Below are 15295 nucleotides of genomic sequence, written 5' to 3'. Positions count from 1 at the left end.
TCTTAGAGCATCACCATTAGCGGTCAATCTGTGCTCTTCACTTAAGTCCTGGGTTTTAATACCTAATGTATTCATTGAGAAAACGGCTTCGTCAACCTGCCACTCTGCTGCAGCATCTATACTTCTTTGTTTATCTAGATGTGTATTTTTGTTTCCACTTTTTTTTTAAAAAAAAAAGGGACATTTTGAAAGGTTGTTTTACGACCGTGGGGTTGAGTCCGGGAAAGTCCCACATCTTAACCAAGAATATTATCAATGTGCCGTGGATAAAAATCAAGAGCAAACAAAAGCCCAGGTGAAGGGGTAACTGAAACTGAAATGTATAACCCGACGCTGCTTATCCGATGGCCGAGGTTGCCAAGAATCCGTTTCCTGGGTCCTTCCCCTCCGCACACCTCACGTCTCGCTCTCTTCCCCTTTCTTCCCTCCAGCAGGCTCGGAGGAGAAACCAGGGCGTTTGGGGAAATGAGAAAGACATGTTGTGGCATATGTCTTGAAAAGGCAATGAAGCAACCCTGTCTGAGAAGGAGACCCATCTTCTTAGGGCTGGTGGCTTCATGCCCTGAACCTTGGGGTCGAGTGTGGCCGCTCGCTTCGCCCGCTAACACCCCGGGTAGAAGCGCATCTCAGAGGGCGGCGTGGGTCTCACACCTCAGACCAGTCAGACACTCGGAAGAGCAGGACAAAGGAACACTCGACGCTCGGCTTCGGCTTCAACGGTAACGAAGCTGACAGACCGGCTCTTTGAGGTCGCGCACACGCACCTGCGGTCCCCTCTCTCAGTGGAAGTCAAGGCGTCCCGTGCACAGAGCTCGCCGCACCCCCGTGCCGCCCGCGAGGCCCTGTCCCACCTCACGGGAGGGAGGGGCCGTCGTCCCGGAGTCAGTCCTGTGCGCGGACACGGCAGGGGCACCGTCCCCGGGCTCCCAGCGGCCACCTGGAAGCCCCCTCACGCCGAGAACCGTACTGCGTACCCGTCCGCCATCAGCCATCCAGGCTCCGCGCCCTGCTTCACAAGTACCGGCCGCCTCCTCCGGTTCCCAGTACTGGACCCGCCACCGTGGACGCGCCCAGAGTGCACGTGCGCGTGCACGCATACGCACGGACGTGCACGCGCGCATGCGCACACACCTCGTCCTCCGCTCCGCCCTTTTTCCTGTCAGAGTCTGCGGGGGAGGCACCAGTGGCGCTTGAGTCCCCGCACCCGCCTCTCCCCGCCCGCAGACGAGGGCCCTCCCTCAGGCCACAGGTCAGGGTTGACGCCCGCTCTGCGGCCTGGCCTGCGTTCTTCTACTGAACACATGGTTCCTGCCTTCGTGTTGGGGTTGTTTCCGGTGTTGCGAGCTCCGGAGCCGTGCGCACACCTGTGGTCTCAGGGGCCCGCCCGCAGCGGAGCTGGGGCCTGGGGAGGAGCCCGACGCTTATGAGGCACCGAGAAGCACCAGGCCACGCGCACAGGGACTAGTTCATCCTCATTAATTCCGTGTGTTTCTTTTCTGACTGCACTTTACAGATGAAGGTATCAGTGGCCAGAAAGGACAGTTTGCCCCAAGCACACAGCTAATGTTGATGGTGACAAGATTTGGACTCAGGCCTGCCTGACTCCAAACTGCATGCGCTTTCATTTAAGTGAAGTTTCCTGAAGATCAAGGTGTAGGCCAGGAGAAGGAAGCCGTCCAGGGAAACCTAGACCAGGAAGAAGATTAGGTAGACGATGACTGCCACGCGCCGGCATAACAGCTTTCCCCAGAGAAGAGGGCCTGCCTCTGGCCGGATCTGTAAGGAGGGTACAGCCTGGTTGGTCTCGTGGTTAAAACCTCCTACCGAGACAGCCCGTGGCTCTTCTATTCCAAGCCCTTGGGACCGGATCCCGTGGCTCAACTCTGGGTCACCCAGGATCCAGTGACGTGTGGAAGAGCCCCAAAGCCTCTACGGATTAACACAGCGTGAGGTGTGAGCCTCTGCAACCCACCTCAGCCCCATCTCCCGGATGCCAATCAGAAAGAAGACTCCAGTTAATTTAAAACCTACCCCTTTGACGAGATCTAGATGAAAGTCTCACTGCTCCTGCCCTCTCGCTTCTGCAAGCACACTTGGGCCAGATGCTTGGGCCACGTTCTACCCTGGTGGTTAGAATCTGGTCCCACATCCGAAAGTCTGAACTAAAACACATTTAGATTTTTCACAAAGAGTTGATCGGGTCCACCGTAAAGCTGTCTGCTAGTTCTGTAGTTCCGACGCCTTAACCAGACAGAATAATGAGCAGCTGCTTATGTGACAACAGTAAAGAAGAGGATCTGGAGTTAGAAATGTGAGTAGTTTTTCTTTTTTCAAGGATATAATCTTCATAATTAAACAACCTGTTAACAATTAGTTCTTTCAAAAAACGCCCCCTTCTATTTAGCGTTTTATCACGTTTACTTTCTCTGCAACTAAATAGTCAGACACATGCAAGAAAAATTATGTATATTGTCAGGGTCCATTTTACTAAAAAAAAAAAATCACGGTTGTTTCACTTACGTTTTGATAACTGTAATTCTGGTTCTTGGGTGCTGGAGGACAACAAAAGTTTACAGATCTCCACAAATAGTTCTAAATTTAAAATGAACTCTACCCTCCACATAAAAACACAACTTGGCATTTCTTTTTAATCCTCCTTTTCCTACCCTAAACCCTATCTCTGTTAGTTATGCAATCTCTGTAACCCCATTCAGAGCAGGATGCTGCCAGCATCAGATATGACACTTCACAGACTCCTATTTTTCTCGTATTAGTCCAATTTCTAATCCCCACTCAACCAGAGGGAGATAGACAGATAGAAGGCACTGAAGAAAGACTCCATTAATTTTACAGCCTTTCAGTTAAACTATTACTTCTGCAACTTCCAAGTCCTCATCTGACCATCTGGGAGAGTACGCCAAGACATAACCCTAAGACAAACAAGTACAAAGCTTGTTTGCATTTTGCAAAGAGCTGGAAATCAAATACATGTTTACTGCGAGCTAAATTCCATGAGTGCCACAACTAAACATTGTATAATCCTATACCTATATTCCAGCTCTCTTTTGAGAGAGGGAAGAACATTTTCTTCCTCCCCCTTCCCCCACAGTGTTAAAATTCTGTTCAATTTAAATCATCAACAGCAAAAAATTTTGAGGCACAACACAGCATGTCAGTTAAGAGCACAGATTCTAGAGCCAGACCTCCTGGGTTACAATCCCAGCCGTATCACTTATGACTTGTGCGGATTACTTAATATCTCTGTGCTTCAGTTTCCTCATCTGTAAAATGGGGATATTACAGGATATTACCTGGGGATATTACCTACCTCATAGGAAGCTATGGAGATTAAATAAATTAACATTTGTAAAGCTTTTTTAAAAGGCCCGGAAAACTGTTTGCTAAATAGAGAAAAAAGAAAAAACTAAGTGCCACGACCAGTCACACATCAACTCCAGCCTTTAAGGAAATCAACAACTAGTTAGGAACATGAGACAAAGGTAAACATAGGTACAAAGAAACGTAACAATTATGACATAAGTATTGGCTTTTGATACTGACTGTGAGTGAAAATGACTGGAATATTTGCCTAAAAATAGACAATAGTCCACGAAGTCCTTTGAATTGATAAGGTGATGTAATATTTCTACTATCAGTCATAAAAACTAAAGTCATTTTATTCATGACAATGGTTAGGTTTAAAACTATCATAAAAGGGGAAATCATCATCTTGGAACTTCCAATTCTGGATTCCAAATCTGGGCCAGTATTTTTACTGCTGCATTTTTTTCACCAGATAAAGTTAAGAATGTGAGATTCCCTCTGTGTTTCTGGCCTGCGAGAAACAAATTACAACTTATGCTATAGTGTCATTAAATGCTAAACGGTGATGAGGGTAATATATAACAGTTTTCTCACCTTGAACCTTTAAATAAGTGTCAGGTTTGGAGATTCATCAAGCTAAAAGTTATTAACATCTTTATTTTCTTAGGTTTTTGGTAAAAGTGAAAGTCTATTTTAAGGTATCCATTTTTCCCCAGAGCCCACTATGTCCCTGAAATAGGGCTATATTCCACAAAAAGAAAGGACTCAATGAAAAAAAATCTGTTCTAGAGGACTTTGCAATCACCCTAGAAAAACAAAACACGCTGATATTCTTGAGACAACCAGAGAATAATATCAGGATTGTATGTAAGGAAGTACCTGGTGGGGAGGGTCTTCACTATGGAGAAGAGCCTTACACCAGGTCTCCAGAAAGTCGAGTTTCAGGTAGAGACACACAAAACGTGTGCATACAAAATGCCTTTGAAATTAACTTAATGGTTAAGTAAGGAATTGTAATAAATGCCATAGTGCTGTAAACCAGGAGCAGACTTCACTGAGATGAGACCATCCATCAGAGGCAGGTTAGGGCATTCCCATTATCTCACACTATGACATTTCAGTAAAGGTAAGTCTAACTGTCACTTTTTGTGTGATATACCTGATGAAAATACTGGTTAATATTCAGATTTTGGAGAGTTGATACATGTTTTTTGATAACGAAAATGAGGAAGTCATTTGTATTTGCTTTTGATCAATAGCCTTGGACAATGAAATAAAATAAACAGGATGGAAAGCTAGGGCCAGGAAATTCAGAGATGAGTCAAAAGCTGGCGGAAGCAGGCTCCCAGACTTTAGACTATACTACAAAACTACAGCCATCAGAACAGCATTGTACTGGCACAAAAACACACATAGATCAATGGACTAGAAGAGAGAACCCAGAAAAAGTCCCACACACCTATGGTCAATTAATCTACAACAGAGGAGGCAAGAATATACAATGGATAAAAAACAGTCTCTTAAACAAGTGGTGCTGGGAAAACTGGACAGCTACATGTAAAAGAATGAGATTAGAACATTTCCTCACACCATGTACAAAAATAAACTCAACATGGTTTAAAGACCTAAATGTAAGATGTAATACCATAAAACTGCTGGAAGAGAACATACACAGAACACTCTTTGACATAAATCATAGCAATGTGTTTTTGGATCTGTTGCCTAAGGCAAAAGAAATAAAAGCAAAAATAAATAAATGGGACCTAATTAAACTTAAAAGCTTTTGCACAGCAAAGGAAACCATCGACAAAATGAAGCCAATCGAATGAATGGGAGAAAATATTTGCAAATGATATGACCAACAAGGGGTTAATATCCAAAATATGTAAACAGTTCATACAACTCAACATCTAAAAAACAAACAAACCAATTAAAAAATAGGCAAAAGACCTGAATAGACATTTTTCCAGAGAAGACATACAGATGGCCAACAGGCACGTTGAAAAGATATTCAACATTGCTAATTAGAAATGCAAATCAAAACTACAATGAGATGTCACCTCACATCTGTCAGAATGGCTATCATCAAAAAGAACACAAATGACAAATGTTGGAGAGGATGCAGAGAAAAGGGAACCCTCATGTAATGTTGGTGGGAATGTAAATTGATACAGTCACTGTGAAAAAGAGTATGGAGATTCCTCAAAACATGAAAAATAGAAATACCATGTAATCCAGCAATTCCACTCCTGGGTACATATCCAGAATAAATGAAAAGACTAATTCGAAAAGATGCATGCACCCCAGTGTTCATAGCAGCATAATTTATAATAGCCAAGATGTGGAAGTAACCCAAGTGTCCATCAACAAACAATTGGATAAAGTAGATGTGGTATATATAGACAATGGAATATTAGCCATAAAAAAACAATGAAATTCTGCCATTTAAAGCAATGTGGGTGAACTAGAAAACACTATGCTTAGTGAAATAAGTCAGACAAAGACAAATACTGTATGATATCACTTACATGTGTAATCTAAAAAAAGGAATATATATATGTGTATATATATATATATATATATATATATATACAAACACACACACACACACATATACACACACAAAACAGGAACAGGCTCACAGATATAGAAAACGAACTAGTGGTTACCAATGTGGAGAGGGAAGAGGGGAGGGGCAAGATGGGATAAGGTATCAAGAGGTATAAACTACTATGCATAAGATAACCAAAATGGATATATTGTAGAGCTCAGGGAATTATAACCATTATTTTGCAATAATTTTAAATGGAGTATAATCTATAAAAATACTGAATCACTGCACCGTTCACCTGAAACTAATATGGTAAATCAACTCTACTTCAATTTAAAATAATTAATTAATTAATTAGTTTTTTAAAATGACTGGGCAGCAGGTCCAGAACCTGGAAAACCCCAGAAGCAAGGGCAAAGCAGAGAAAACAGAGCAGCATAAGGACCGGACCAAGAGCCAGTCCTGGTCAGAAGCCACTGCAGCGTAAGGCCCACATGTGGAAGTAGGCAAGGGGCCCAGCAGACTGTGCTGGGGGCAGGACAGTTCCCCTGGGACTTCACACCAAGATTTCCATCAGATATTCTGATTTCAGATAAGGCTCAGAGTCACTTAATTTTTCTTTTAATTTACTTTTTAAAAATGAAATACTTTCTATTATGAAATTGCATACTGATTTTTATTTTGTTTGATTTTTATCAAAATTAGACATGTGCTTTAGTTCAATGTCATATTGTTCTACAAGTCTTGTGAAGAAAAAAACTATAAAAGCTCCTGCCCCATTTTTCACTCCCCAAAGGCAACCACTTTCAAATCTTTTAGCTAATTATTTTCACATTTGCATCCATGTCTCTAAATAACTTGCATATATTGCTACTTCAATTTTAGGGATTATCTGTTGACTCTCACCCCAGCCCTACATACACATACATACATTATCTTTCTAAAAGTTTCCAATTTAGTTTGACCAATATTCAGGGATTACATTATTATATCTCTGTAAATCCTATTCACAGATTATTCATGTAATACAATCGTTTCTTTTCCTAGCTGACACAATAATTTGCTTATCTGTTTTTCATTTTCTTTCATTTCTATGTTCTTATTAACTCAGTTCCAAATTCTCCTCTAGTTCTGTAAACCTCCTCACAATGCATTCAAATGCAAACGTGTTCTACCTGCTCTCCTTTTCCTTTTGACCTGGTGGGTTTATGCCTTTTTAACATCGCCATGTTATTGTCCGTTTAGCAGCGCCACCAGAGAGAGGAGGGGCCACGGCGGGTGTTCACTCTGCCCTGCTCGCCTGGTGCCCAGAATCACTTAGCGCTGCTTGAACCTAATACCTTCACCAGCTGATGGATTAATTGGGGTTAGGGCCCTTGGGAAACTGAAACACAAGGAGCAGAAGAAGTCGCTGAAAATGGAGCTGAGGGATTCACTTTCAGCGCCCAGTGTTGGATTTCCTGAGCTGTGCTGCAGATTGACCTGCAGGGCTGATGGGGGCGAGCCTCAGCCTGAGGGAGGAGATGTGGGCACCACCACCCACACAGCACAGCCTGGCCTCTCTGCCTTGGCCACCACCTGTCTCCTCAGGTGACCCTCAGGCAGACTTCCCTGTGCTTTCCTGCTCAGATTATCCCAGCACCTTCTTCTCAAGAGAGCAGGGAATCAGCAAACACAAAGCTAAGGAAGAACCATTTCTCTCTGCCTCTACCTCCCGATCATATTGTGTTTATCACTTGAGGACACAATTTTGGTACCCCAAACCTACAGCCCTGAAATGATTAGGGCTTCAGAACTGGTGCTAGGAAACGTGGGAAGCAGGGACAGTGTGCGCTGGCAAGATCCCAGCCTTCTTTGCAGCCAGTTTCCTCCCACCCAAGGCTGGCTCCCCACCCCAGGCTCCCAGCCCGTATGTATTGGGAAGAGCACTGGCTGGAGAAAGACAGGTCTGGACTCCTTTGTTTACCAGCCATGTGTTGCTGGGCAAGTCATTAAACCTCTCTTAAGCACTTTATTATTTGCAAACTGGAGATAACCATGCTTGCCTTGAAGAACTATTATTATGTTTATAGTTAATATATGGAGAGCTTCCATTTCCAACAATATTAAAGATTTAATAACCTGGAAACTTTCCCACTATAACACAATTTAAGATACTACATAAACCATGAGATTCCTTTTAAATGCCTAGCTGGGTTCTCAAAAAAAGAAAACAAACAAACAAAAAAAATTGGAACTCCCCAAAGACCAGAAATGAAACTGAAAACCAGAGTGAGAACTGTGTGAGCCCACGCTGACAACTCCAGAGAGAAGGGGGTAACAACCTTAGTTCCCCAGAGGGACCAGGATGTGGAATGGAATCTCCCACATAAAGACACAACTCTTGAAGAATCAAGGAAACAGTGAACTAGGGAAAATTCACCCACAGCACAGGCGGAGAAAGAGAAAGCCTTTGTATCTCTGATAGTTTTCCCCCTCTGAGAATTCAAAACCTCAGGCCAGATCTCAAACAAGTTGGGGAGATTGTGCTACCCAACATGAGATCCTGGATCACCTAGAAAACCATGCAGAACCTCTCTGGAGGGACATAATTCTCAAACTCGGGTTCATGTACAGCACAAGAAGCAAGAAACCACCAGCACTGAGAGTCGGCAGACGAAATAAACAGCAGGATTCAATTCTTAAGGACTTCTGATAATAGAACTATTGTTTAGCAACTAAAAAAGAAATTAATGATTTAAGAAAAGTAATAAAAATGTAATAAATAAGACACTCTTAGAAAAAGGGAGACAGACTTAAAAAGTAAATAGAGCTTATGGTAATAAAAAGTATAGTCAATGAAATTAAAATATCTCAGTGGATGTGTTTAACACACTATTAAACAAAGTTGAAGAAAGAATTAGTAAACCGGAGATAAACCTGAGGATATTATACAGAATGCAAAAGAGAAAGAGAAAAGAGATTTAAATAAATGGAGGTAAAATGAAAATGTCCAATATCTAGCTGGAATTCGAGAAGAAATGGAGACTGGTATTAAAAGAGAATTGTCTAAAAATGAGGTACATAAGGTGCCTAACAATAAATATTAATGATTTTGTCTTTAGTCCTTATATTTATGTAACTCTGAAGCTCAAATACTATTAACCACAAGAGCACAGAGATTGCTGTAGATCTTCTACATCTGTATTCATAGAATATTATAAATGGAAAGAACCTCAGCGGTGACCTAATCATACAACTTAATGGATAAGGCTGAGTTTTGACCCAGCTCTGTCACTTACCAGCATATAACTTAATTCTCTGAGCTTCAACTTCTTCAGCCATAAAATAGGAATAAAAACAACTAGTCTTCAAAAAGAGTTTCTGTGAAGATCAAAAGGAAAAATGCAGGGAAAACATGTAATATAGAGTCTGGTACAGTGAGCATTCAACAAATGAAAGCTCTCAAGACTTCTCATCATTCATTTTCACTTAAAATGAGAAAACAGAAGCCAAAAAAAGCTAAAAAACTCTTGAGGGTCACACAGTGTATTCCCAGTAGCCCAAGAATTAGAATCCAGTTCTCTCAACCATATTCCTGTGCTCTTCCTGTCATGTTTCACCACCTCAGAAACACAGAGATGAGGGAGGTGTAGGCTGCCCTTAAAAGAGCCACATGAAACTTGGGAGACATGGCCCAAATGTTTTCCATCCTGGCTTGAGGTGACTTAACATACTGTGTGAAGACACAATAAGCTTTCAAGACACAAACAAATGAATACTCAGTGATGGAAGTATAGGCCTGTGGGGAAGACATTTCAAGCAGAGGAGTGAGGAGGCAGATCCAACACTTCAAGGCACATCAAGGCAAAATCAATGGCAGCTCTGCTTCTCAGAGTGAGGAGGTGTATGCAGGCACCAGTCCCATGCTCCAACTGTCCCAGGGAACAGGAGCACACAGGCATGTCAAGGAGATAGATGCCTCATCATGATATATTGCAAATAACTTCTGGAGCTCAACTGGAAAAATTAGTCAATATGAATGTGTATACTTTAGTAGCATCAAAGCTAATTTGAAATTGTCCATTGTCAGAGGTATGGTTCCCTGCTGGCCGCAAGAGAGTCTGAATTGGGCCGTCAATTGTGCAGTCAGGAGACTTAGCTATAGGCTGCCTACAAGAGACTCACTTCAGCTTTAGGGACACACACAGACTGAAAGTGAAGGGGTGTAAAAACATATTCCTTGCAAATGGAAAGCAAAAGAAAGCAGGGTTGGCTATATTTATATCAGATAAAATAGACTTTAAGACAAAGACTATAATAAGAGACAAGGAAGGGCACTATATAATGATAAAGGGGTCAATCCAACAAGAGGATATAACATTTATAAATATTTATGCACCCAACATAGGAGCACTCAAATATATAAAGCAAATAGTAACAGACGTAAAGGAGGAAGTAGACAAAAATACAATGATAGTAGGAGACTTTAATATCCCACTTTATCAGTAGATAAATCATCAAGACAGAAAATCAATATGGAAATATTGGGCTTAAACAACCATGAGATTAGATGGACTTAACAGACATTTATAGAACATTCCTTTAAAAAACAGCAGAATATACATTCTTCTCAAGTGCATGTTGAGTATACTCCAAGATAGATCATATGTTAGGCCACAATACAAGTCATAATAAATTTAAGAAGATTGAAATCGTATCAAGCATCATTTCCAACCATAATGATATGAAATTAGAAATCAATTATAAGAAAAAAACAAAAATTTTAAAATATGTGGAGATTAAAGAACATGCTATTGAACAACCAATGGTTAAGAAAGAAATCAAAATACAAATTTTATTATTTTTTAATAGAAAAATATTTTAAAATATAAATTTCAAAATATTTTGAGACAAATGAAAACATACAACATACCAAACATACCAACATACCAAACATACCAACATACCAACATACCAAACATACCAACATACCATACATAGAAATACAACATACCAAAACTTATGGATGAAATAAGACGTGCTAAGAGGGAAGGTTATAGGGATAAACACATGCATTAGGAAATAAGAAAGATCTCAAATAAACCACCTAACTTCATACCTGTAGGAACTAGAAAAAGAAGAAAAAAATGAAGTCCAGAATTAGTAGAAGGAATGAAATAACAAAGATCAGAGTGGAAATAAATGAAATAGAGACTAAAAAGACAGTAGAAAACATCAGTGAAACTAAGAGCTGGTTTTATGAAAAGATAAATAAAATTGACAAACCCTTAGCTAGACTCACTAAGAAAAAAACAGAGAAAGCTCAAACCAATAAAATCAGAAATGTAAGAGGAAATATTACAACTGATAACACAGAAACACTAGGGATAATAAGAAACTAGTATGAACATTATATGCAAATAAATCAGATAAACTAGAAAAAATGAATAAATTCCTAGAAACATACAATCTACCAAGGCTGAATCATGAAGAAATAGAAAATCTGAATAGACCAATTATTAGAAGGAGCTTGAATCAGTAATCAAAAACCTCCCAAAATACAAAAGTCCAGGACCAGATGGCTTCACTGGTGAGTTCTACCAAACATTTAAAGAATAATTAACACCAATCTTTGTCAAACTCTTCCAAAAGGTAGACTTGGAGGGACCACTTCCAAAATCATTTTATGAGGCCAGCATTACGCTGATACTGAAGCCAGAGAACACCACAAGAAAAGAAAATTACAGGCTAACATCCCTGACGAACTTAGATACAAAACTACTCAACCAAATATTAGCAAACCAAACTCTAAAGTGTATTAAAAGAATCATACACCATGATCAAGTGGGATTTATTTCAGGGATGCAAGGATAGTTCAACATATGCAAATCAATGTGATACAACACATTAACAAAATAGAAGGATAAAAATCATATCATCATCTCAATAGATGCAGAAAAAGCATTTGACAAAATTCAACATCAATTTATGATAAAAAAAAATTCTCAGCATACTGGGTGCGGAAGGAATGTACCTCAACGTCATAAAGGCTATATATGACAAACCCATAGCTAACATAATATTCAATAGTGAAAAACTGAAAATTTTCCCTCTATGATCAGGAACAAGGGTGCCCGCCATAATCACTTTTATTCAACATAGTAGTGGAAGTCCTAGCCAGAGAAATTAGGCAAGAAAAAGAAATAGAAGAAAAAGAAATCGAAAGGAAGAAGTGAAACTGTCTTTATTTGCAGATGATCTGATATTATTTACAGAAAACCCTAATGAATCCACCAAAAAACTGTTAGAACTAATAAACAAATTCAGTAAAATTGCAGGATACAAAGTCATCAACTGTTACAATGGCTATGGAAAACAATATAGAAGTCCTTCAAAAAATAAGACTACCATATGATCCAGCAATCCCACTTCTGGGTATATATCCAAAAGCATTAAAGCACAGTCACAAAGAAATATTTGGGCACCCGTGCTCATAGCAACACTATTCACAGTAGCCAAGAGGTGGAAGCAACCCTTCCCTTTGGATGTGGAAAGGAGGAGAAGGACAGCGGGGAGTTAGGACATCTGACGCAGGTCCCCTCGGGTGGCCAGGCCTCTCTCGGGTGCATGATGAGAATGGAACAGGATAGAAGGTTGGCATTGCTGAGTGGGGACCAGCCTCAATGCCCAAAATTTTTGAGTCAGAGCAGTGTGAGAAGCACCGGGGTTGGAGTGTGGGTCTGGTGCTGTCTTGTCATCACAACCGTGTGACTTTCTCAGCACTGCTCACAAACCCTAGTGCAGGAGAAGAGGAAAAGAAGACGCAGGCCTCTGCGGCCGACCATGGGCCAGGAGTGAAGGCTGAGTGGTAGTGCTGAGAACGTTTGTTTCACAGCCATCAACTCAAAAAACATCCACTGAGCACCTCTTGTGTGTCAGGCAATGTGTCAGGTACTGGGGTAAACACTTTCCCTGTCGTTAGAGAAACCATACTGTCTTATCAGCTCAGCTGCTACAAATACCACAGATGGGGCAGCGTAAGCAACAGACACTTCCCACAGTCCTGGAGTATGAGAAGCCCAGGTCCCGGGTGCCAGCCGGTCCAGTTCTGGTAAGAGGTCTCTTCTGGGCTTGCAGAGAGTGAAGAGAAGCAGCTCTGGTCTGTCTCACTTCTTGAAGGGCACTGATCCCCTCATGGGGGCCCCCTCCTCATGACCTCATCTCAACCTCATCACCTCCCTCAGGCCCCACCTCCTGGTACCATCACATCCAGGGCTAGGCCTTGTCCCAGTCCATCCGTCTGCTCTAACAAAATACCACAGACTGGGTGGCTTATAAACACCAGGAATTTATTGCTCTAGAGGCTGGAAGTCTGAGATCAGGGTGCCGGCATGGTCAGGTAAGGGCCCTCTTCCAGGTCACAGACTTCTGGCCGTGTCCTCATGTGGTGGAAAAGCGAGGGACGTCTATGGGGTCTCTTTCATAAGGACACTAATCCGATTCACAAGGGCTCCACTCTCCCACGACCTCATCACCTCCCAAAGGCCCACCTCCTAACAGCATCGTGGTGGGTGCTAGGATCTCAACATATGAACTTGGAGAGGAAATGACAGGAGTAAGCCTACAGTGTCCATCCAGCATGACACGTGCTACAGGGACTCTATAGAAGCACATCGCAGGGGCCCTAACCCAGCCTTGGAGGGTTAAGAAGCTTTCCACAGGAAACGACTTCTAAACTGAGGACACCAGAGGAAGGGTAAGCCAGTAAATTGGCCAGGGTAGAGGGTGGGGGGAGAAAGGTGTAGAAGATCAAGTGATGAAGTTGGGTACACTGGCTGCAGAGAAAAATGGGCCCGAGTTGCAAACAGACCCCCGCCAAGTTAAAAAGCTTGAACTTGGTCTTGAAGAGCAGGTGCTGAGGCAGGGGGCTAAGCAGAGCAAGGCAGCGTCAGGCGGGGGCTCAGGGAGCTCCCTCTGGCTCTGGTGGATTCGGGGGTCAGAAGGGCAGAAGGCAAGCTTCAAGTTATATAAAAATATTTCCAATGCCACTGGGTTCAAAACAACGTCCACCCACCGCCCACCCCCACCCCGCCCCATATTGGGTCAACATTCAAATGTTAAAGATAAAGAAAGTAATAAAGATAAGACAGGTGTGAACCCGAACACTGGCCTCAGAGCCCAGACAGGTGTGCAGATAGCAAGGCCTTATCCAGAACACGTCTCAAGACACTTTCCTTTTACACCCTCTCTTACAAAACCAGCGGCAGGCTTTTTTTCTTTTTCTTTTTCTTTATTTATCATTTACAGTGACAAACAAGCATCTTTTTGTTCCATGAAATAAACTTACAAAACACTGTAGTTTTGACAGTGAAGGTGAGGGATGTAAGTCAGTCCAGTGCACCCTCTGGGCCGGGGTTACTCCCCGTGACCCTCCACATCAGCACCAATTGGTTCTTTGTTAAAAAACCCCGTAAATGCCCTCAGAAACTGGGGGCGGGCGGGAAAGGAATATGTACTGTAACCAAGGTCCCCGTATTACTGTAGTTTGCTCCGGCCACTGTGACAAAGTGCCGCGAACTGAGCGCCTTAGCACAGCAAGGGTACTTACCTCGTGGTTCCGGGGTCTGGAAGCCGGAACACAACGTGTGGGCAGGGCCTGCTCCCCTGAAGGTGCTAGAGAAGGCCCCTCACTGCCTCTCTCCTGGCTTCTGGTGAGAGGTTGTTCCTCAGCTTTTAGACACAGCACTCCAGTCTCCGCCTCTGTCTCCGTGGGGCTGTGTCCAAATTTCCCTCTTGTTAAAGGACACCAGTCATTGGGTTAGGGCCCGCCTGATCCAGTATAACCTCGTTTTAGCTAGATTGCCTCTGCAGAGACACCATTTCCAAATAAGGTCACATCCATAAGTGCCAGGGATTAGGATTTCAACACATTTTGGAGGGACACCATTCAACCCATAATCGTTCCTCTGAGTTTCATGGCTCATGAATATCAGAGCATCCAGGACCTTGGATAACAGATTCATTAATGGCCCATTAAGGCACTAGGCCACCGTGGACATGTGGCACCCTGACAGGCTGGGTTTCTGCACAGCTGGTTTGATCTGAGGGTGCAGGAGGGGGAAGACGTGGGTGTGGGCGGGCGGTAAGATGCACAGAACTCTCCCTGTGGGACGCACACAGGGCCACAGGCTCCACCCTGCAGGCCAGCCTGCCCAGCTTCCAGAAGCACAGTGCACTTTCCAGGATGGACACAGGGTCACAAAGAACCCCTGGAACAAATAAAGGCGTCTCATTTTACCTGAAGATCGAACCCAGAGCAGAGGCCTTTCCCGTCGAGGTGCAGTTTGTCTAGACTGTGGACCTGAGTCTGTAGCTCTGCCTGCGCCTGCAATGAGTGTTTTCTCAGGCTCTGGAGTGAAATGACTTGGTTCAAATCCT

General features: G+C 42.7%; 1 long non-coding RNA gene across 1 annotated transcript in view; it reads right to left on the bottom strand.

The window, feature by feature from the left end:
• Positions 1-14566, bottom strand: part of LOC132508876 (uncharacterized) — a 264186-nt gene extending 249620 nt beyond the window's left edge. Inside the window, exon 1 of the long non-coding RNA XR_009536805.1 lies at positions 14466-14566. This is a non-coding gene — a long non-coding RNA (uncharacterized LOC132508876). The remainder of the gene's footprint in view (positions 1-14465) is intronic.
• Positions 14567-15295: the final 729 nt, after the last annotated feature.

This window comes from Lagenorhynchus albirostris, chromosome 18 (assembly GCF_949774975.1).
Source record: "Lagenorhynchus albirostris chromosome 18, mLagAlb1.1, whole genome shotgun sequence".
Lineage (NCBI taxonomy): Eukaryota > Metazoa > Chordata > Mammalia > Artiodactyla > Delphinidae > Lagenorhynchus > Lagenorhynchus albirostris.
The sequence above is the reverse complement of the archived record's forward strand: the minus strand, read 5'-3'. Positions and strand labels throughout refer to the sequence as shown.